Here is a 21,487-nt window from a genome sequence, read left to right on the forward strand (position 1 = left end):
GCATTTTCTTTAAAGTCCCCATGATGATGAAGCTCTACGCGGGTGTAGGGATGCACTAGGTCCTGCCCCGCGGTTCTCTCGGGTGCTCAGCTCCCTATGGTCTGAGCGGCCAAGCGCGCACCTGAGCAGCCTAGGCTGGAGGGCGCGCAGGGCGAGGCCGGGGCCGCGCTCCTCCTCCGCACCGGCCGGGTCGCCCGCCTGTCACCTGGCGCCTTCCGCCTCAGTCTGTCTTCCAGGTCCCGAGCTTCCCCAGGCGGTCCCCGCTCTCCCCAGCTCCCCGACAGGCCCCTACCCCGCTGCCCGCGCGCGTCCTTCCAGCCAGCCCGCCGCGCCCCCAGGTGTCCCTGCAGCCCCGCCCCGCTCCGCCGCTCCGGGGCTCGGGCCCAGCCCCGCGGTCTCCCTCCCACCCCCGTCCCCCCTCGCGCCCCTCCCCAGCGCGCGCTATTTTTAGCCTGTCCTCCGCGCGCCGCCCGCTCGGCGCAGCTCGCCGCCGCCCGCCTCCCGCACGGCGCGCAGCGCCCCAGCCTCGCGCGCCCCCGCCGCCCGCGCCCCGCCGCGCCCCGCCGGCAACTTTCCCTCCCCGCTCGGCCTCTTGCCTCGCCATTCCCTCCTGCGCTGCTGAAGATGGCTGTTTGGAGAAGGGGGCGAAGTTAGGGGCTCGCCGGCGCGGGGCGGAGGAGGGCGCGCAGTCTCGGCTGGAGCGGGCGGAGGTGAGTGGCACCGCAGCCAGGGCTGGCTCTGCCCGGGGAAAGCCCTGGGAATTGGGGGCCACGCGTGCTCCGGGCGCGCCGCGGCATTCCCTGTCGGGCTCTCCGGGTTGGCAGCATCTCTGCCGGGACTTCCACGCCACTTGCTTTGCATCTTGCAGCCCGGAGCTTGGTGGGTACCATTGTCAGAAGTTGGGTGCTGGGTGGTGGTTTTGGTGAAGACCTTGGCATTTGGCTAGGCAAGCCAAGGCGAGGGTCGCTGGCCAGATTTTTCCCTCGCCCTCCTGCCCCCCTCACCCAAACACACACCCTATTCCTGTTGGAACCGAGCTATGAATGAAAAGTTTGTACTGCCAACGTGTTGCTTGAGGGGAGAAATACTTAGTGGGGTACCTTAGCTGTTTGGAGGGGCGCTTCACTTCCGAGTCAGTACAGCCGAGTGCTGGGTTTTCAGAAAAGTTCAGGAGGTTGGAGGGTGGGAGATGAAGCAGTGAAGTGCCCAATGGATGAAATCTTCAGATCATTAAGGTAAATTGGGGGTGCCGCAGTGGGGATGGGATGCAGCGAGGAGAGGGGGGCGTTCCCTGATCCCTGATTGCTTAGCTGGTAGCTTGGCTCTGAGGACATCACCCACTTGTCGGCAGGCAGTGCGAGGCGCTGGTGTCAGAGGCCTGTGTGTCTGTGGAAGACAGTGGGACCGAGACGCCCCGCAGATCCACCGGCACCCTGACTTTGCAGTTCATGTGATGTGGTCTTGAAGACATCTCTTGTGAGTGAGTTTCCTAGACTCCCATTTCAGGGAATTCTGTCACATTTGTTTTCCCTGTCGGGAAGGTGTGTGTTTTCCTCTAAGAGAAACTTTCAGATTAACTTAGCATTTTGAAATCTGTGAGAAATGCAGTATAGATACATGTACGTATCTCATGCCTACATACATTATGGAGGTGAGATACAGCGGGCTTAAAAAGTTTAACTAAATTCCATTGTGCATATGTACCATGCTCCCCCCACCTTCATTTGTTGGTGGATTTGCAGATGCTTTTCTTCTCCGGCACTTGTGAACAATGCAGCAATGAACATTAACGTGCTATTGTGTACTATCAATGTGCTAATAAACGTCTCTGTGCTATGCTGGCTCAGAGTCTTATAAGAAAAAAAAAAGAAAAAAAAAGTTTAAGTCATACCAGAAAAGAAGAGCTAAATACCTCCCCCAATGGGTTACCGCTTATGCAACTGAATATTCTTGGTGGACTGAGACAGTTTATAGAGCAGAGATTAGGAACTCCGATTCCCTGGAGTGTAGCTGTGCTTTCCAAACCTTATAGGAATTACTGAAATCTAGGAAAACAGAGTAAGTTCACGTGAATCCATGTTACAGAAAGAACAACTTGAAGTCTTTTGACATTTGAAAAGGTCTAGATGTTATTTTCTGATGCCCCAGAAATCTTTTTAATTCTGTAATTAGTAACAGAAGAAGTTGCAGTTAATAAATGAGGGCAATTTAAAAATTGTGTGTGGGAAAGGATGCATTTCTGAACTACTCCTCAGTACTTTGGATGTTTTTTATGGAAACTAATGTTACTGAAAATTTGTTGTTTTGTATATTTGTTGTTTACTAAGAATAAATGGTCTTTCTTATCTTTTTAAACCACTGTTCCAGTTTGGACCAATTTAATTACACAGACATCAAGTCATTAATGTGTCTTCCCGAAACTATTCATGTTGAAAATGCTTACAAACAATATTGTATTTCAGAAAGAACGAGTAAGTTAGTTGTGCAGTCTGCCATTTCCCCTCATTTGTGTTGGCTGAGTGGAGCAAATCTCAAGAGGAGAAGCATTTGCTGTTAACATGCCACATGTAGGAAAAAAGCTCCGGTCTTCGGATATGTCTCACCTAGCAAACAGGTGCATCTGCAGTGGAGATCCTGAGCCTGACCTTTGACGGTTACTAGCTAGGGGAAGAGAGTTATCATCCTTGGTTTGCTCCTAAGTTAATGGTCTCCACTACAGACTGGACATTGTAGGTGGACAGAGGTATGTAGGAGGAAGTTAAGAGTTTGAAATGAGGTACAAGTTTATAGACAGGAGGCAGATTTTCTTTTTACTTCAGTCTTCCTCTTCCTGTCCTTCTGAAGTGCAGCCTATTGAGCGGCCTTTATTGGACAGTCAGACTCACAATGCCCTGGGACTGTCATACTAAACTATCATAGTCTGTAAAATTAATGATTATGCTCCTGAAACTAAAGGATGATTTTTATATGGTTATGATTGTGACTATTTTATTATAGACTTCATGAAGTCATTCTAACTGTCCATAATTACTGCACATGCACGTGCACATGCACACACACTTGCACACATACCCACACAAACATGCACACATACATGCCATACATACACACATACACATACATGCTGTAGATTAGCTTCTCTTTGAGGGTTCAAGAAATTTTAAAGCTTAATTTTTAAATCTTTAACTCATAAGGCTAACTACAAGATAAAAAGTTAACTGCATTAATGAGACCCATAATTCATATTATGTTAATATTTTTAATCTAAGAGTGTATTAAGTTTATATGATCTTCATTTTTATTAGGGGGATTTTATTGAGTTGCTTAAACATTACGGCATATTATACTTTACACCCTCTCAGAGGGGAATGTGTATGTTATTCTTAAATAGAGATATGGAAAAATAGCTAACAAGGAGAGTCATTCGAGAAACATATGGACATGATAAAAATCCTTCTGTATGCAACAGCTGTACCTTCTCATTAGTGAATAGTGAAGCGACGGACATTTTTTTTTTGTGTGTGTGTGTGTGTGATTACATCCAAATGTGGCTTTTTTTATTTTTACTTCAATTGATTTTTTTTGTTGTTTTAAAATGTAATTTATATTTATGTTTAAGTTGGTAGGGACTTTTACTGCTTGAAGTCCTTTTCTCCTAGTAAGGATAACATACTTAATCTTATTATAAGCATTCACAGATATGTATAATTGTGTCCAGGTTTGTTATTCTTAGATTCCTTGATAATTCTACACACACACACACACACACACACACACACACACACACACACACAGAGGAAGAGAGAGAGGTTTTTGAAAGAGGATGACAGGTAAATGAATAGACCCAATATGATACACTAGTGAATTTGTGACATTAAGGATAATGATATGTATTTATCACTTCTTAATTACAAGAGCAAGCTACTATGACAGTATCATTGACGTTGTCCCTAGATTTTCAAGCCTTGTCTTTACAGGTGTGTAGAACAGATTTTGAGTCATTTGAAACAGCTGCTATGGATAGGGTCTTAACTGTTGGAGAACTCTGACGCTAGCTACTAATTTGAACACAGATAAGCCACCACAGTTTCTCTTAGTGGTACACGTTCTTACAGGCACGCCATAGTCCACATCTTGCCCTGACTCCACTGGGCTTCTTCCTCAGCCTCACAATGCTTCTCTCTTGATCAAAGCACCCTTGGGTTTATGAGCTCACTTGCCAAGTGGAGAATCAGCAGTGAGGAACCTCTTAATGTGATTTTCGAGAAGAAAGAATATTCCAGAAGTCAGTAATGGAACACTTACTCCAGAGCCAGATGTTGGTCAGGAATCAGGCAATGTGTATCAAGGAACTGTGCTTCTTCCCTCCCTCCTTCCATCCCTCCCTCCCTCCCTCCCTCCCTCCCTCCCTCCCTCCCCTCCCTCCCTCTGTGGGTCTGATGCTTCTCACAGTCTGGTAGTTGTGAACAAGAGGTTTAATGGGGAAAAAAAACTCAACATTTTTATTCTGTGTAGACTCTGAATCTTAAGAAATAGATGTTACTAAACAAAAACATACAGAAACTTGTTCATCTTTTACCTCAGTCTGTGTTCCCTCTATCAAATCTCAGCAGAATTTTCAACATAATTGCGCACATGATTTGCAGCAGCCAAGGTGATAGACTTGCGCTATTGTGCGGTTAGATTCAGAAATGAAATGTATTATCCAGGATACAGAAGAAAGCATTGCAGTTTCATAGAAAATGAAGTCTTATGTAAGTGCACATTTACCTACTGAAAACAATTCTAGTTTTTTTAATATAAAAAACTAAGGAGACAGTACCAGACACTTTCTATTAAGTTAATACATTTTACTAGCCCTTCTCCTAATTGCATGCTTCATAGACACTCATCTAAATGATTTCCAATATGAAGCCCAGAGCAAAATTTGACTGAAACGGATTTGGTTTGCAGCCTTAAAGAGAAAATCTCTTACCTGTTGTATGATGCAGCAGTCAGAGGACAGCAGGATGTTCTAAAGCTCATGGGTGTTGATGCTGCTGATGTGGTACTTTCTTCCAATTTGTACAAACGCTGTTATAACAAGGAGGTGAGAACACCAACTCCTAGAGAATAGTGCATTTTCAAGACAGGTAATGTTTTGGATAGGTTATAAAAACAACCTGTATTCCTCACAGTTCAACTCGGCCCTATAATCAGCCTCTCTCTCTCTCTCTCTCTCTCTCTCTCTCTGTTTAGGACTATGTCAGGGCTGCAGTTTCATCAGGGGCTCAAGTGGAGAATGATAAGCCTCCAAGTCTCCTCATGCAGTTAGCATTAGTATCTTCCTGTGACTGTAGGACTGAGGTTGCCATTTTCTTTTTGGCTGTCAGCCTCAGGCTATCTTAGCTCTCAGAAACTGCTGGTTGTGCTTTGCCAGGGCACCCCTTACAGGCACCCTTAAAACATGGCACCTTATTTCCTCACAGTCTCCATTTCTCTACTTGGGTGAATATGGTATGGTATAATATAATGGTGATAATTACTTTGCCTCCTCTCTCTCTCTCTCTCTCTCTCTCTCTCTCTCTCTCTCTCTCTCTCATACACACACACACACACACACACACACACACACACACACACACACACACACATTATACTAATACAGTTCAGCCAGCAGAGTGATATCATCACCTTTGCAACATTGTGCTCTTTCTACTTGTATTTAGAGGAGGCCATTGAACAAAGGCATGACTCATTGGAGGTCACCTTAAGATGTGGCTACTGTGGCTCATAAAATCTCTAGTACAATAAGACCTGCCTGAGAAGCCACTCCCTCAGGAGCAAAAGTTGAAATACCATACCATCCTGTGAGATGTTTTTGCTGTGACCACCCATACACCAGTTTTTGTAAGGGAAGTTCTGTTTTTAAGACAGGATTCTCTGTGTATACATGAGAATGAGGTTCAGTTATCATGACCAGAGAGAATGACATATGTTCACTGATGAGGAAAAGGAGAAGAGGAGGAGGAGGAGGAAGAGGAGGAGGAGGAGGAAGAGGAGGAGCAAGAAGAAGGAGAAGGAGGAGGAGGAGGAGAAGAAGAAGAAGGAGGAGAAGAAGAAGAAAAAGAAAAAGAAGAAGAAAAGAAGAAGAAAAGAGAAGGAAGAAGAAGAAGAAGAAGAAGAAGAAGAAGAAGAAGAAGAAGAAGAAGAAGAAGAAGAAGATTCCCAGAGAACAAACAATTGTTTAATAGAATGTTTAAATTTGACCAGCTTAGGCTACCTGACTGGAGTTGTGCGTGTCCCATTGAAGAAGAGTTCTTCTGGAGTTTTTAATGGTGATGATGGTGGATCCCTAAGTGGAATGATGGTGGTGAGCACAGAATGGAGGTCTTCTTACAAATGAATCACTGTCATTCGCCAGCCTAGGAACCGACTTTATTCACTTTAAATGTTATTCCATATGCAGAAGGCTTTTACAGATTGGGTCCACTAATACTTTCAAGGATCCAGCACTGTGATTTGGAGTTCACAGCATTGCCTTCTAAAATTTTTTTTTCTAGAGAAAACAGGGCCCAAAGCCACTTGGAATCACCATACTGTCTGTGGCCCAAAGACCGTGGAGGTGCTATTGTTATAGAGGGGTTACAGGCCTGTGGAACACGGCCTATTCACTCTTCTGGGGCAATTTTATCAAATCCAGACCTGTACTCTGGCAGCCTGGTCCACATTTTCTTCTGCTTCTTTCTTTCCCACCTCCAGGTAAAGGGAGAGTTTGAAAGGTTAACTACCTTGCCCAGGGTCATTCAACTACGGGTGGCATCAGAAATTGAATGCAGGTCTGATTTCAGAGCCTCTAGTCTGAGCTCGCATTCTGTACTCACAGCAGTAAGTGAAGTCTCCGGGGGAAGCTGTGCGCGCACACATTGAAGTGTGCCTCTGCGGTGACTGCTCTTGGGGTCCGCCATTCACCTTGAGAGAAGTTCACACTGGAAGACGCTGGTTAAAGATCCAAGTGAGAGCGGTCCCGCTGCATCATGCTTTCTTTTATTTCCCCGGCAGGCAGCACAGATTATAGGTCTCGCTTAGATCTAAAAGTAAGAATAGGTGGAGGCTGTTCAGTTTCCATTTGAACTTTCCATTTTGGTTAAAATCAAAAGCTCTGAGTCCATGCTCCCCCCCCCCTGTATGTAGATTTCTACTATTAAGTTAAATCGGGGGACATTATGAATTCTCACCGCCTCTTTGGCCATAGGGTTCTTTCTATAGCTTTTTCAGATGCCACTGTTTTGATCTACTTGAAAAGTCTATTGAGATGGTCTTCCTTTGTTCTTCTATTACTCGGCCGCCCTTTCTACTCTGTGGTGCCTCCGAATTCTATTCATAGACATTCTGCCCCTTTCTTCTATTTTATGTACTTAAAATCTCTTCTTTAAATGGCTCTTGTCCCCTTGATCAGAATCATTGGCCCAGATCCCCTTCCTGCTTTCTGGTGAGATACAAGCTTGGTGTGGGACCCTGGAAATCACATCTAATTTCTATTAATTTTACAGAGTTGTACTATATACTCCCGTTACCTACGAGAAGCCTCTAAGATTTTCCTGAATACTTTAGTCAATTTGCAAACATTTAAAACCGAATATCCCAAGTTGGGACTGGGTTAGGCCAGGTGAATACCAGTGGGCCATTCTGTGGAGGACAGGTTGTTGGAACATGGTGACTGTCTCACCCAGGTTCACGGGCCTACCTTTCTCAAGCATTGCAGTTTCTGAACTGGAGAGGACAGCAGTATCCTAATCCAAATAGGACTCAGAAAACCTTGAAATAAACTTGTTTTTATATGTACGTTTTAGTTTTCATGTAGAGATACAGCTGTAAAAGACCAAAGCTCCCTGCATGACCTGTTTTGTTCACAGACCTGATGCCTTTGCATGTTATGCCGTTGCTGTTAGCAAGCCGCTTGAATTTTAGATAGTTGGGAACAGACTAAGGGAGTTATCATCTTGTAAAAACCCAACTGTTTTGTTTCCAGAGTTGAGCATTTCCAAGGCCAGTTCTACCACTCAGTTTCCTGGGATCATGTTATGCAATCGGCACACCATCATGAGCTGAGTTTGTGCCCTTTGCAATGAGAAGACTTTTTTATTTTTCTGTTTCCATCCACAATGCATATTCTGACTAGAGAGATCAAGTTCTTGTTTTGTAGCTTATTAGACTTTTACTCCTCTGCAGTTCTGTTGGGACACTGCACCCCTTAGGATGCTGGGCTCCTGGTTGCCTTTCCTAGGGGCTCAATGCATGTCCCATCTTCCCTGCCCTGTGACAAGTTCTCTGTCATCTCAGTCTTCTCTACAGAGATTCCTATTCCTAGCAGCACTCTGTGATAGTAGCAGAGGTTCTTTTTTTTTTTTCTTTTTTTTCTTTTTTTATTATTATTCGATATAATTTATTTACATTTCAAATGATTTCCCCTCTTCTAGCCCCCCCACTCCCCGAAAGTCCCGCATGCCCCCTTCTCTTCCCCTGTCCTCCCACCCACCCCTTCCCACTTCCCCGTTCTGGTTTTGCTGAATACTGTTTCACTGAGTCTTTCCAGAACCAGGGGCCACTCCTCCTTTCTTCTTGTACCTCATTTGATGTGTGGATTATGTTTTGGGTATTCCAGTTTTCTAGGTTAATATCCACTTATTAGTGAGTGCATACCATGATTCACCTTTTGAGTCTGGGTTACCTCACTTAGTATGATATTCTCTAGCTCCATCCATTTGCCTAAGAATTTCATGAATTCATTGTTTCTAATGGCTGAATAGTACTCCATTGTGTAGATATACCACATTTTTTGCATCCACTCTTCTGTTGAGGGATACCTGGGTTCTTTCCAGCATCTGGCAATTACAAATAGGGCTGCTATGAACATAGTAGAACATGTATCCTTATTACATGGTGGGGAGTCTTCTGGGTATATGCCCAGGAGTGGTATAGCAGGATCTTCTGGAAGTAAGGTGCCCAGTTTTCGGAGGAACCGCCAGACTGATTTCCAGAGTGGTTGTACCAATTTGCAACCCCACCAGCAGTGGAGGAGTGTTCCTCTTTCTCCACACCCTCTCCAACACCAGTAGCAGAGGTTCTTGAAGGCTTAGAAATTGAAATTGTATTAATGTTTAAAGCCCATGATAGAAGCTACTTCATGAAGAACTCTTTACCTCTTTTTTTTTTTTTTTTTTTTTTTTTTTTTACAGAACATGGCATTTTCATACTTTTGAAACGTAGCAATTTATGTACTGGGCAGTTTACACACATCCTTGTAGCCTCAGTACTCTTTCACACTCACTCCAGAGCTATGACCCCTCCCTGACCACACCCTGATGGAAAGGGCCGAGGTTGGACTTGCTCTCCAAACAGAAGCCGCAGGAAGGATGAGCTGGTTTTTGCCTAGACTACTGATCTGTACAGTGTGAGCTTGTTGTCTCTATTAAGCATTTCTGTTAAGTAGGTGGTGATGTAAAATGTAAATGCCTTTTTGCTTATAGAGTTTAGGAGTTATTAAAACCCAAACCCAGCGAACAAACGCGGAATGTAGGCAACAGAATGGACGAAGTGAGAGATAGCAGTATTGAGTCTCATGGCAGTAAACACATGTTCAAACAGCTTTGCCAATGTTGGGTTTGGGGGTGCAGAGTCTGCTTCTCATTTTATATCAGTGTAAATGCAGTAAATACCCCTGGAACAGTAGGTTTTTTTTTTTTTTTAAATAATCAATACTAACTTTAAGTCCTGGGTGCAGGGTAATCAGACTCCGAATGCATCTGAGACCGAAATTCCATCAGTAAGCAATCCACTGACCATGCTGTAGTTTTTGTTTATCCCTGTGGAGATTCTGACTTCTGTGTCAATGAGAAAACTGTAGTCAGAGATGGCTGGAGAATTAAGGACCTGGAGATGTGATGCGTCACCAGTGTACTGGATGCTAACCTTTCCCCTGCTCTTTGGTGAGGAATCCGTCTTCATCTTTCTTCTGATCAGGCATTTGTGTTGTGTTCTGTTCGATGCAGTGCCTTGACCTGGTTGGCCCAGGACTCACTAAGTGGCCCGTGAGGAACCTGAATTTGTAGCTGTTCTCCTCTGTGCTTAGATTACAGGTGTGAGCCACACCAGCCTTTGTCTGGTCTGACTCAAACACGGAGAGAAAAAGTAGAATGTCTGCTCTGTAGCACTAATTCCTCTTAAGCACATATTCAGAAATCAGTGAAGACAGATTTACAGTATCTCTGTAGATTATCAGCTCAATAAAACCCATAATGGAGAAAGAATTCCTATTTGACTCATGGATTCGTGTTTAATTTACTAATTAACACATTTTACATCGTGTTCTTGCTCTTGTGGGCATCAGCTAGACTGAAACTCTTTAGGCCAGAGAGTGTGTCTGGTCTTATTGCTTTTCACAGCATGAAGTGCATACTGACGCCTAAGTCATGTTGTTTGATCTATCAGCTGTTTATGTTTTTATTTCTTATTGCTCTGTGAGTCCATGAGGGCAGGATTTGATTTGATTTTCTTTTGTGAGGTAGGGCTTCTCTCTGTAGCCCTGGCTGTCCTGGAACTTGCCCTATAGACCAGGCTGATCTTGATCTTACAGAGATCCACTCCTCTGCCTCCCAAGTACTGGGCTTAAAGGCCTGTGCCATCACTGCTTGGTGCAATCCTGTGTGTGTGTGTGTGTGTGTGTGTGTGTGTGTGTGTGTGAGAGAGAGAGAGAGAGAGAGAGAGAGAGAGAGAGAGAGAGAGAGAGACTTTTGGTTTGTTTTTGTAAATTTTATATCATGTATCTCCCAAAATCACTCATCTCCCCCTTCCCCTCCCCTTTTACTCAACATTTCCTGGCTAACAGAGGAAAAAAAAGTCTCACCATGGAAGCTGTAGTGTGTCCCAGTACACTGTTTTGAACATACTTCTTTGCTTGCAAATGTTCATTCAATGACCCTTTGTTTTGGTACAAGGCCTCTGGCTTCTGCTACACTATCAATACTGGATCCTTACTGAGACTCTTCTAAGGTATTCTGTTGTTGCCTTGTGTCATGGAGATGGTGTAGTTTTGGGTCTGTAAGACTGGCCCCTTTGTGTACTGCAGTAGTTCATAGATAGAGTAGATGTTGTGGTGCCCTGGATGGGCAGTGGTGGTGCATGCCTTTATTCCCAGAACTAGGGAGGCAGAGGCAGAGGCAGAGGCTGGAGAATTTCTGAGTTTGAGGCCAGCCTGGTCTACAGAGTGTGTTCCAGGACAGCCAAGACTACACAGAGAAACCCAGTCTCGACTCCCCCCCCCCCAAAAAAAAAAGTGCCCTGGATCTGGGCAATGAATTTCCTGTTCTCAAGCCATTGGGGATAGCTCATCAGAAGCTCCACTCCCCCATGCAACAGGGCCAGCTCTACTATGCTGCCCAGGGGAGATGCGGGGCTACTCTCCCAAGGGTTGCAGTTGGTGAGGGTTTGGGCCAGCTCTCCTTCTCTCCTGTCCTTAGGAAGAACTTTCCTGCCCTACTATAGCTGGTGAGGGATTACATAGAGGAGGAGTGTGGCTCTTCCTCACCTGGTCCACCACCCAGCAGACAAGAGGTAAGGCCATCTCTCTTTCAGACTCATCCTCTGGGCAGCTCTCCTGGGCCCCTGCCATCAGGGTCAGCTCAGGAGAGCTGCCCAGGCAACGTGCAGGGCCCATTTTCCTGAGTGCTGTAGTTAGTAAGGGCCAGGGGCAGCTCTCCTGCCCAGGTGGTGAAGGGTGAGGGATAAGGAGGGTATTGGCTCTGTTCATGCACTGAACAGGAGGTGAATGTTATGAATGGTAGGGCCAGCTCTCCTATGCTCAGATACTTGGGCTTGGTTCACCTGTAGCTCCTGCAATGTGCAGGGCCTGCTTTTCTGAATACCTTAGCTGACTAGGGATGGAGTCAGCTCTCCTGCTCTCAGTTCCCTGGGGTCAGCTGTCCCATGATGCCCAGGTGAGGGGTGGGGCCAGTTTTATACACCCTGAAGCCATCAAACATGTCCTGGAAGGCAGCCCAGATCACTTGCCTTTGATGGTAACAGGCCCCTGCTGCTTCAGGGCCATGGACACAGAAGTGGTCCCCAGAGGCAGCACAGGGCAATATCTCACCAGTGTCCCAGATGGCATCACCGGCTTACTCGTCAGGCTTTTCCTCCCCCCCCCCCCCTTTGAGTCTCCAGTTCTGCCTCTCTTCATTGTGCCCACATCTTTCTGCTTCTCCAGGACTAGCTCCATGTCTGGGTCTCGTAGCGCTAGTCTGGTGGTTGTTCTGTGATTATTCCATACCAGGCCCACCCTAGTGGCCCCATGTAAGGGTTGTTTGTTTCAGGCTCACTTCTAGTCTTCTCTTTCTTTTAGTCTCTGCCTGGAAGCCTGTCTAGTCCTATATGATGTGGTCCAGACACCCTGACAATGGACACGTGGTCATCTCAGGCTCCCTTTTATTCAGGGAATGTTGTGTTACCAGTCATTACCAGTCATTCAGATGCTCATAGATCAGAACACTGAGCAGAGACATAGCCTCTCTCCTCTCTGCCACCTACTGACACATATGTGACACAGCAGCCACATCTGCAATGCCTCCAGGGGTAGGGCCCAGTGTCATCTGAATATACTGACTCACACATGAAATGCTGTTAGTAAATGTTTTAACTGGCTTAGTGCGTGCTGTTTAGATCACTCCTGGCCTGCTCCTGTTAACAGGGATGGGCACCACAGCCTTTCTGTAGGGCTTTCTACCTATTGAGATCCGTACTCATGTTTCCCAGTACCACAGCTAGTTGCCACGTGTGTCTAAGAAGTAGCAACATACTCAGTGGGACAAAGACTTGAGTCTGCTTCATTTGATTTAATTATTAGTTTCATGTGGTTGGTGGACAATCATGCTCAATGATAATGTCTTGTCTCAGAATCATTTGTTCATTTATTCAACACTATGGCTTGTTTTTGGCAGTGGTAGGGCTGTTGTTATTTGATTATGGCATTACTGGATGGATGAATTCTGCTATATTAGTTCAAAAACTGCAACGGATTTGTTCAGGTTGCTTTCATTCTTTCCCCAGATGACCAGCTATATTGCATGTCACCTTTTCTGTCAGGCCCCTTTGTGATTTTCATAGTGTCCATATTAATCTGGAGGCCCAGCCTTATTCACACTTTACCAAAACCAGACTTTATTACCTCTTTCTCTGTCTGCCTGTCTGCCTCTGCCTGTCTGTCTGTCTGGGTCTGTCTGTCTGCCTGCCTGCCTGTCTGTTTCTCCCTCTCTCTGCACTTTTCTCCCTTTCTCCCTCCCTCTCTGTCTTTCTCTCCTTCTGACTCTCCCTCTCTTCATCCTCCCTCCATCTCTTTCTTCTCTCTTCCTCTCTCTCTCTGTTTCTCCCTCTATTTCCCTTCCCCCTGTTCTCTCCTGTCTCCTCCCTCTCTGTCTTATCTCTCTGCCTTTCTCTCCCTCCCTCCCTCCATCTTTCCTTCTCTCTCTCCTCTGTCTCTCCCATTCTCTGTTCCTCTCCTTCTTCTCTCCCTCCCTCCCTCTCTCTCCTTCTGTGTCCACTCCCCCTAGTGAGCTGAGTTCTCTTATATTTGCTAGTCTCTACATTTAAATCTTTTTCTTTCCTAATAATCCATTTAAACTTGGATTATCTACATGACTTTCATTAATACCACCACCTCCACCACCTTCCTTACCTTCAAAATCATTGTTTATGCTGTGGTGGCCCATATTTGAGATTATCAACTGTGTTTGCTGGCATTCTGAGCATATTTACAACTGGTTATGTAGAAATAACATCTTTGAATAGTCCTTCTGTAGTATTGATTTCTTTGTCCATCGTGCCTTTTGACCTTTCTCTGTTACAGGGGAAAATGAGGAGCATTAAGTGAATTTGGACATATCAGGATTCAGTTGCTACATAAATAATTCCACCATCATAATCTTCACAGATGTTCCCATGAACATGAAATCAATATGGTAGGATGTCTTGTTGAGAAGGGAAGGGGTTTCTTTTTTTTAACTGACCAGTGTCTTTGACACAACTTGTGGGTCTGTGAGAACAAGACTGAGGTTATCATCTTTCATTCAGGAGTTAGCCTTGGCATTGAATATGCAGATATTCTGTCTAATTCCACACATACACTGAACCTAATTTAGAGGCTAACTATGCAGATTAACTGAAGCAAACTCTGATGACATAGAGTGACATATTAGAAATTTCTATGACTGCTGATTTTCTGTTGGCATTTCACACTCGTTTTACATGGAGACGGGCGAATGCACAAACTTCTGCACAGAGACTTACCTTTTGTTCAGCTCAACTTAGTCACCCTTGGGTTTCTGGCCTTCAGCGTTTCTATTCACGACGATCTACACAAAAGGCTCTACACGATGCTCTGTGGATGAATCACTCCCTCTCCCAAGTCAGTCTTGTGTGGACTGGATTTTCATCTTGAAATCCACCTTTCCCTCATCCCCCAAAGATGCAGTATTTTCCTTTCCATTTAAGCAGGACTGCTACTGAGAGAACTTGTGGATGTACTTCTGAATAGATTTCCTGTACTCAGAGAAAACCTGGCTATAGAATTTTAGACTTCTGCATCCACAGTCAAGTTTTGATGCTGTTATTTCTTTCACCAGCCTCAGAAGATGGAAAATCTAACTTTGCTTTGTTACCTTTTCCCCAAACCTCCCTGATAAACAATTCCCCTAGAAAAGTCCTGGCGCTGTGCATTTGGGCCTGTGCTCATTTGCAGTGGTTGGGAAGTGAGCGTTTGCTATAAATATATTGAAAAAATCTCTTATATACTTGTGTGACCTAATTTTTAACATTTAGCCACACGAATACAAATGTTTGAGTTTAGTATTATACAGAACAGTAGTGTTTGCTAGTTACAAAGTTCAGCAAAAGCCACATCTTGAACGTCTCTGCTGACTCGCCTGCTAACTATAATAGTCCTTTGAAGCTACCACTTTTTGTCTATGGAAATAAATGCAATAAACCCAGCTTCTATTGTATTCTCAAAAGAATAAAGTTGAATATGATAGCATTTTAGAATAATATGGCCATAGTCTTAATTTTTATAGAGCTACAATATTCTGATGTGAGTGTGATTTTGAAATAGTGACCGAAAGGCCATGAAAGTTTGTTTTTATCCCGGGGCCAGGGAGATGGCCTCAGAGTAAGACACTTGTTTTGCAAGGATGAGGAACACAGTTTGGCTCCCCGCCATCATGTAAATCCCACGCAGACATGGCAGCTTCTGTGATCTCAGCACTGATGAGGCAGAACAAGCAGGTTAGCCAGTCCATCGTAGTAAGAAAGCTCTGGATTCAAACATGAGGCCTTGCTCAATATATGGGCGAAGAGCTACCAACCCCTCCACGATATATGTAGCAGGTGTGCAGCTTGGTCTTTATGTGGGTTCCCCAACGACTGGAGTGTGTGCTTACCTACCCCTGACTCTGTTTAGATCTAGTTCCCCTAAATAGGCTTCCTTGTCTGGCCTCAGGGCAAGGATGTGCCTTGATGGAGAAGGTGGGTTGGAGAGGGTGGGTTGGAGAAGGGGAGGGTGAGATGGGGGAGGAGAGGGTGCAATCTGGATGTAAAGTGGGTAAGGGAAGAAACCCAGTGTCAACCTCTGACCTCTACAGGTCCGTGCAAGTGCCTACATGAATGTGCGTGCCACACAGGCACCTCATACATACACAACTGATTCGACCGTAAATATTTAAAAACCTATCTTCTTACTTTAAAGAGTACATACATACTATTTTAAAGCCATTTCCATGGTAAAAATATCTTATGAGCTTCCCCAGGTTCTTACCATTTGCAGTGTTCTTCAAGGTGTGTGTATACTAAATCTCTCACACTGTCATCTTCCCCTGCCTCAACATCTTATGTTTAGACATGTCTTGTAGCACAAATCTGATGGTGATAAAGACTTTCAGGGTTTGGATGTCTGGAAACATCTTTGTTTTTCCTCTTTTTGCGTTGTTTTTGTTTGTTATAGAATCTCTTAATAGCCGTTTAAAAAAGCTGCTTCACTATTTTCTCATTTGCATTTGTATTTTATTGGAAGTTATCTTTGTTCATATGCATGTTGATATGTATATTTATATACCATATACATGTATAGATGTGTGTATGTTTGCATGCAATATATATGTATATATGTACATACTATGAATGTAATACATATGGATTAAGTGAGTATGTTTCGGTGCCCTATAGGTTTTTTTCTTTATGACTGGCTTTGAGTGAAATGCTTGTTGTGCCTTGCTTTCTCTTCCTTTTCCTCTCTGTTTGTTGATTGCACTTAGATGTGTGACTTTGTAATTGCTGTCAAATTTGGGGGGGTGCGGCTTATGTCATTACTTCTCCCTGTTTGGGATGGTTTATTTGCTGAATCTCCATCATGGACTCTAGCTGCATCAGGTTTGGAGACTATTTTTCTTCCCGTTTCCTTTGCTTTATTCTGGATAGTTTCAATAGCTGTGCCTTCAAGTTTGCTCCAAGTAATTGTACGCACTTTGCTTTTCTTCATCACTGTAAATTTTCATCTGTGAAAGTTTTATTTGGACACTTTAAAAATCTTCACAGCTCTGTTTAAACATATGAGCTTATTTAATGGGTTTATAGTAACTACTTTGATGCCCATGAATGCCAATTCTAATGTCTTTTTAAATTCTTGGTCAATGTTGTTTGATTGACTTCTATTTTTTATGGGCTCTTTCCCCATCTTTGTATAACTTGTATCTCTCCCTCTTCTTCTTGCAATGGAGGGGACTGAACCCAGGACTCATGCCTTTGAGGGAAGCACTGTGCTCTGACTGACCTGAAGCAGCAGCCTTGTCTAGTTATGTTTCATGGACACCAGGCATTGTGGTATTTGCTTGGTTGGTATTTTTATGCCCCTGTAGATTTTCTTCAGCACTTCTTTTTTGGGGGGATGTAATTAGTGATTAGAAAAAAAAGTCTGATCCTTCTCGGTCTTGTTTTTGAGATTCATCTCTAAGCATTGTCCCCAACACTGCATGAATTATGAAGTATTTTTTCTCGCTGTGTGTCTGGTAGGGAGAGGCACAGTTCCCTGGCGTATCGCAGGCCCTGTTCTCTTTTCTCTGGTTCTTTACCTGGCTTTTGGGGGTGGGGGTGTTTCCTGATCACCTTTATGTTGAATATCTAGTAAGGATTATCTGAAATTCTCCAGAGTTCTCTGTTCAACTTTCTTTCTTCTATTACACTTTTTGTTGATTTTTAGGTTATCCAGTTTCCCTAAGTTCTCAGACCCTGTCTCTCATGACAGGAGAAGGCTAAGTCAGATTTTCCCTTCGTTGTTTAAGATCCAGAAGATGGCAAAGTCACAGCTCGTCTATATTCAGTTTCCTTTCTTAGGGTTTATCTTATATACTTGTAATTTTAAAGGAATATTTTCTGGTATTTAATGTTGTCTTAGTCAGGGTTTCTATTCCTGCACAAACATCATGACCAAGAAGCAAGATGGGGAGGAAAGGGTTTATTCAGCTTACAGTTCCAAATTGCTTTTCATCACCAAAGGAGGTCAGGACTGGGACTCAAACAGGTCAGGAAGCCATGATGCAGAAGCCATGGAGGGATGTTTCTTACTGGCTTGTTTCCCCTGGCTTGCTCAGCTTTCGTTCTTAGAGAACCCAAGACTACCAGCCCAGGGAGGGCACCACCCACAATGGGCTGTCCCTGATTGATCACTAATTGAGAAAATGCCTTACAGCTGGATCTCATAAAGGTATTTCCTTACCTGAAACTCCTTTCTCTGTGACAATTCCAGCTTGTGTCAGGTTGACACACAAAACCAGTTAGTCCAAATGTCTTATGTAATTTGTGCACAGCCTAAGTTTTCCTCAAACAAGAAGGCAGATTCCCATCTCTCTTGCACAACTATATTTGTTTAATTATAATTATATAATATATAATGTTCAATTTAATGTAGTTTATTGTGCTATTTTCTATTTTAACAAATTCAAACTTTTCTTTAATGAATATTTTGGATTATAAACATAAATGAAGGTTTCATGTATCATGCTTGTCGGTTTTATCATAGCCCTTCCCATTCAAAACTGTTCTTAATAACTGGATGATGTTGGTAGATGCTTACAATTCTAACTTCTGAGGAGACTGAGGTGGGAGGACCATGAGTTCAGAGCCAGCCTGGTATATACCACTGAACCTTATCTCAAAAGATCCTACAACAACCCCCCAAAACATTACAAATGAACAAACAAACAGTAAAAGGCAAGTAAACAGAAAACAAAAGATAATTATGATTTTCCTGAAAAACTACTTTGTGTCATGTAATATATTCTGATCATGGTTCCCCTCTCGGACATCATCCTTACATTCCCACACACAGGCCTCTGTGCAGTTCCGTCTCATTCTTTTTAGAAAACAGGCAACTGTTCCCCCAAAATACCCCCAAAGAAACCAGATTATAAACAAAGCACAAAGAAAACCAAACACTTGTGCATGCACGTGCGCTTGCACACACACATACACACATACACATACACACATACACATACACACACACACACACACACACACACACACACAGCATGTATGCACGCATGCCCACACATATGCATAAGAAACCCAATGTCAACCTCTGACCTCTACACCCATAAAAACACAAAATTGAAAACCATAAACGTAATGCAAGCAAAAGACCAATAGAAAAAAAAAAAGCCCAAACAATTGTAATATGAGACAGAATGTCTACAAAAATATAATTGAGTCAGTTTTGTGTTGGCAATCTTCTGCTGGGCATGAATCAAACCCCTAAGTGTGGTCAATAATACAACCAGGGAAACTTCATTAGAGAAAACCACTTTTTTCCCCTTGCAAGCAGGTGTCATCGGAGACAGCCTTGGATAAGAGTAGAGGCTCATATCTAGTCCCCCTCTCAGCACTGGGACTCCCAGCTGGTTGAAGCTGCGCAGGCCCTGTGCATGCTGCCACAGTCTCTGTGAGATCACACGCACATTGATCCCATTGTGTTAGAGTTTTTGAAGCACTGTTTCCTTGATGTCATCAATCCCCTCTGGTTCTTGGGGTATTTCTGTCTCTCTTCAGCATAGTTCCCTGAGCCCTAAGGGAGGGCTTTAATGAAGAAATCTTGTTTATGACTGAGTGTTCCTGAAATCCCTCACCCTTTGCATATTGTCCAGTTGTGGGTTTCTGTTTTAGTTTTCATCTACTACAAGAGGGAGCTTGTCTGATGCTGACTAAGTAAGGCACTGATCTATGGGTATAGCAGCATGTCTTTAGAAGTCATTTTACATTGCTATGTTCCTTTAACAGAATGGTTGTATTTGGTTTTCCTCTAGGCCCATGGTCTCAGGGTTTTGGCTAGCCAAGCAGTGCTAGGCATGGGTTCCATCTTGCAGAGTGGGCTTTAAATACAATCAGAGAATGAACGAGTGGTTACATCCCTAAGATTTGTGCTACCAATACACCAGCATGTCATATGGGCACATCACTTATAGATCACAGGGTTTATTGTTGGGTTGGTGGCTACCTTTCTCTTCCAATAGCGAGTACCTTCAGTACCATGAATGATAGCCAGTAAGGTATTATTCCTAAGCTACTCAGGATTAGGAAGTTAATTTTGTTGAGAATAATAATTTATATACTTTTAAGTGCATATGAGATGCTACTATAGGGGCTGGTGAGATAGCTCTGCAGGTAAAGGTCTTGCCTCCAAGCCTGATCATTTTAGTTTGGCCCCCGGGGTCTATGTGGTAGAAGAGAGAACTGTTTCCCACATGTTGTCTTCTGTCTGCCACTTGTGCACCATGACACGTGACCCCTGCAATGAATCAAGAAGGCATCATTACAGAAAAAAAGATAGTAGTGTAGAAAAATATCATCATTTAAAAAATGATGGAAGCCAAGTAGCTTTGAATATATGTGAATGAGCATGAAACAGCTTATGCATTACTGTATTTTAAATAGGATCATCTTTTTTGGATCTTGTTTAGGGGGTTCTACAGTTCATGCAGCGGCCTCTAGAATGCTCGTGTATTCAGCAGTAATGAACTTTGTGCTAGTGAATTGCATTATTTTTAATCCACTTGCATGTTTGAGTGATAAAATATAGCACTGTGAACTAATATGAGAACAAAGTAACGAAATTCAGGAGCATATCGTGCCATAGTGAGCCCATCTTGCTACTTTGAGAGTTTTCTGGCAGTAAGGGCACAATTGACTGTGAGAATGTAAAAGAATCCTTTGAGGTGGTATAGTTCCATATGCTGTGAGAATATGTCAATGATTTTTTAATTCTGCAATTTGAGTTTTTAATGTAGTCGTTTGAAAAACTAGTTGTTAGGCATGGCAAGAAGACCAGAGTTGCTTCAGAATGCTAAGGCAAATAATTTTGTGAGAAGAAATTAAAATTAACTTTAACTTTCTTCAGCACTGAAATAAATATCAGCACCATAATGCCAAAACTTGTGGTGATATTATGTTGCTGGTTCCAGTATTTGAACATAAAGGTTAGACTTCTTACCCTACTGTAAAGCTGAAGTAATATATAAATAATTTATAGAATTTTAAAACTAGAATCTCAAATAGGAAAATACCTTACTGGTAGGAGACCACAGGTTGTCTCTCAGTGTTTCTTCCTTACTGTCTTCTGATGCAGAGCCCCTTAGGTCAGCAAAGAGCACCTCCTATAGGCTAAGGGTGACACTCGTTGGTCTCCCTTGTACATAGGAATCTCAGCCCGTGGCAGAATTTTGTGCATAGGAAGTAAGTGGCTATGATGTGTGGGGCTTCCAGGTTGGCCTTGAAAGGGCTGGGATAGGCAGAGCCATCTCCTCCTCATTCTTTGTCAGTGGAAGGTAGATATACCAGTGACCAATGGATGGTGGGACAACAGGGTTTTTACAAAGGTCTAGACTTTTTGCTTTAAGTAGAGTTGCCAAAATAGATTGAAGTCTTATCTAAATTGTTACTGTGACTGTCTGTCATTTGGAGACAAAGTTATATGCCTGTTGCTATTGTTTTTGCATTAAAAACATGTCAACAGTTGATTTTTAAACTAAATTTAAAACTATCACATACCAAAGAGATGTAAACTTTTTTTTATTTATTTAATATATTTTTTATTTACATTTCAAATGATTTCCCCTTTTCTGGCTCCCCACTCCCCAAAAGTCACATAAGACCCCTTCCCTCCCCCTGTTCTCCCATCCACCCCTTCCCACTTCCCTGTTCTGGTTTTGCCCTATACTGCTACACTGAGTCTTTCCAGAACCAGGGGCCACTCCTCCATTCTTCTTGTACCTCATTTGATGTGTGGATTATGTTTTGGGTATTCCAATTTTCTAGACTAATATCTACTTATTAGTGAGTGCATACCATGACTGATCTTTTGAGACTGGGTTACCTCACTTAGTATGATGTTCTCCAACTCCATCCATTTGTCTAA

General features: G+C 43.4%; 1 protein-coding gene and 1 non-coding gene across 6 annotated transcripts in view; one reads left to right on the forward strand and one right to left on the reverse strand.

Annotated features, from left to right (window-relative positions):
- Window positions 1-490: 490 nt before the first annotated feature.
- Window positions 491-21,487, forward strand: part of Hdac9 (histone deacetylase 9) — an 858,974-nt gene continuing 837,977 nt past the window's right edge. For 2 of the 5 annotated variants that reach the window (XM_052185941.1, XM_052185944.1), the window contains exon 1: window positions 491-710. The gene's annotated coding sequence lies outside the window, so the exon portion shown is untranslated. Of the gene's footprint in view, window positions 711-789; window positions 880-1,362; window positions 1,477-21,487 lie in introns of those variants that run through there. The other 3 variants (XM_052185940.1, XM_052185942.1, XM_052185943.1) reach the window with 2 other exon arrangements.
- On the reverse strand, window positions 12,481-12,614 carry LOC127688228 (small nucleolar RNA SNORA17). The gene has a single exon (XR_007978636.1). It is a non-coding gene; the product is annotated as a small nucleolar RNA SNORA17 (small nucleolar RNA).

Source organism: Apodemus sylvaticus, chromosome 6, assembly GCF_947179515.1.
Source record: "Apodemus sylvaticus chromosome 6, mApoSyl1.1, whole genome shotgun sequence".
NCBI classification, from domain to species: domain Eukaryota; kingdom Metazoa; phylum Chordata; class Mammalia; order Rodentia; family Muridae; genus Apodemus; species Apodemus sylvaticus.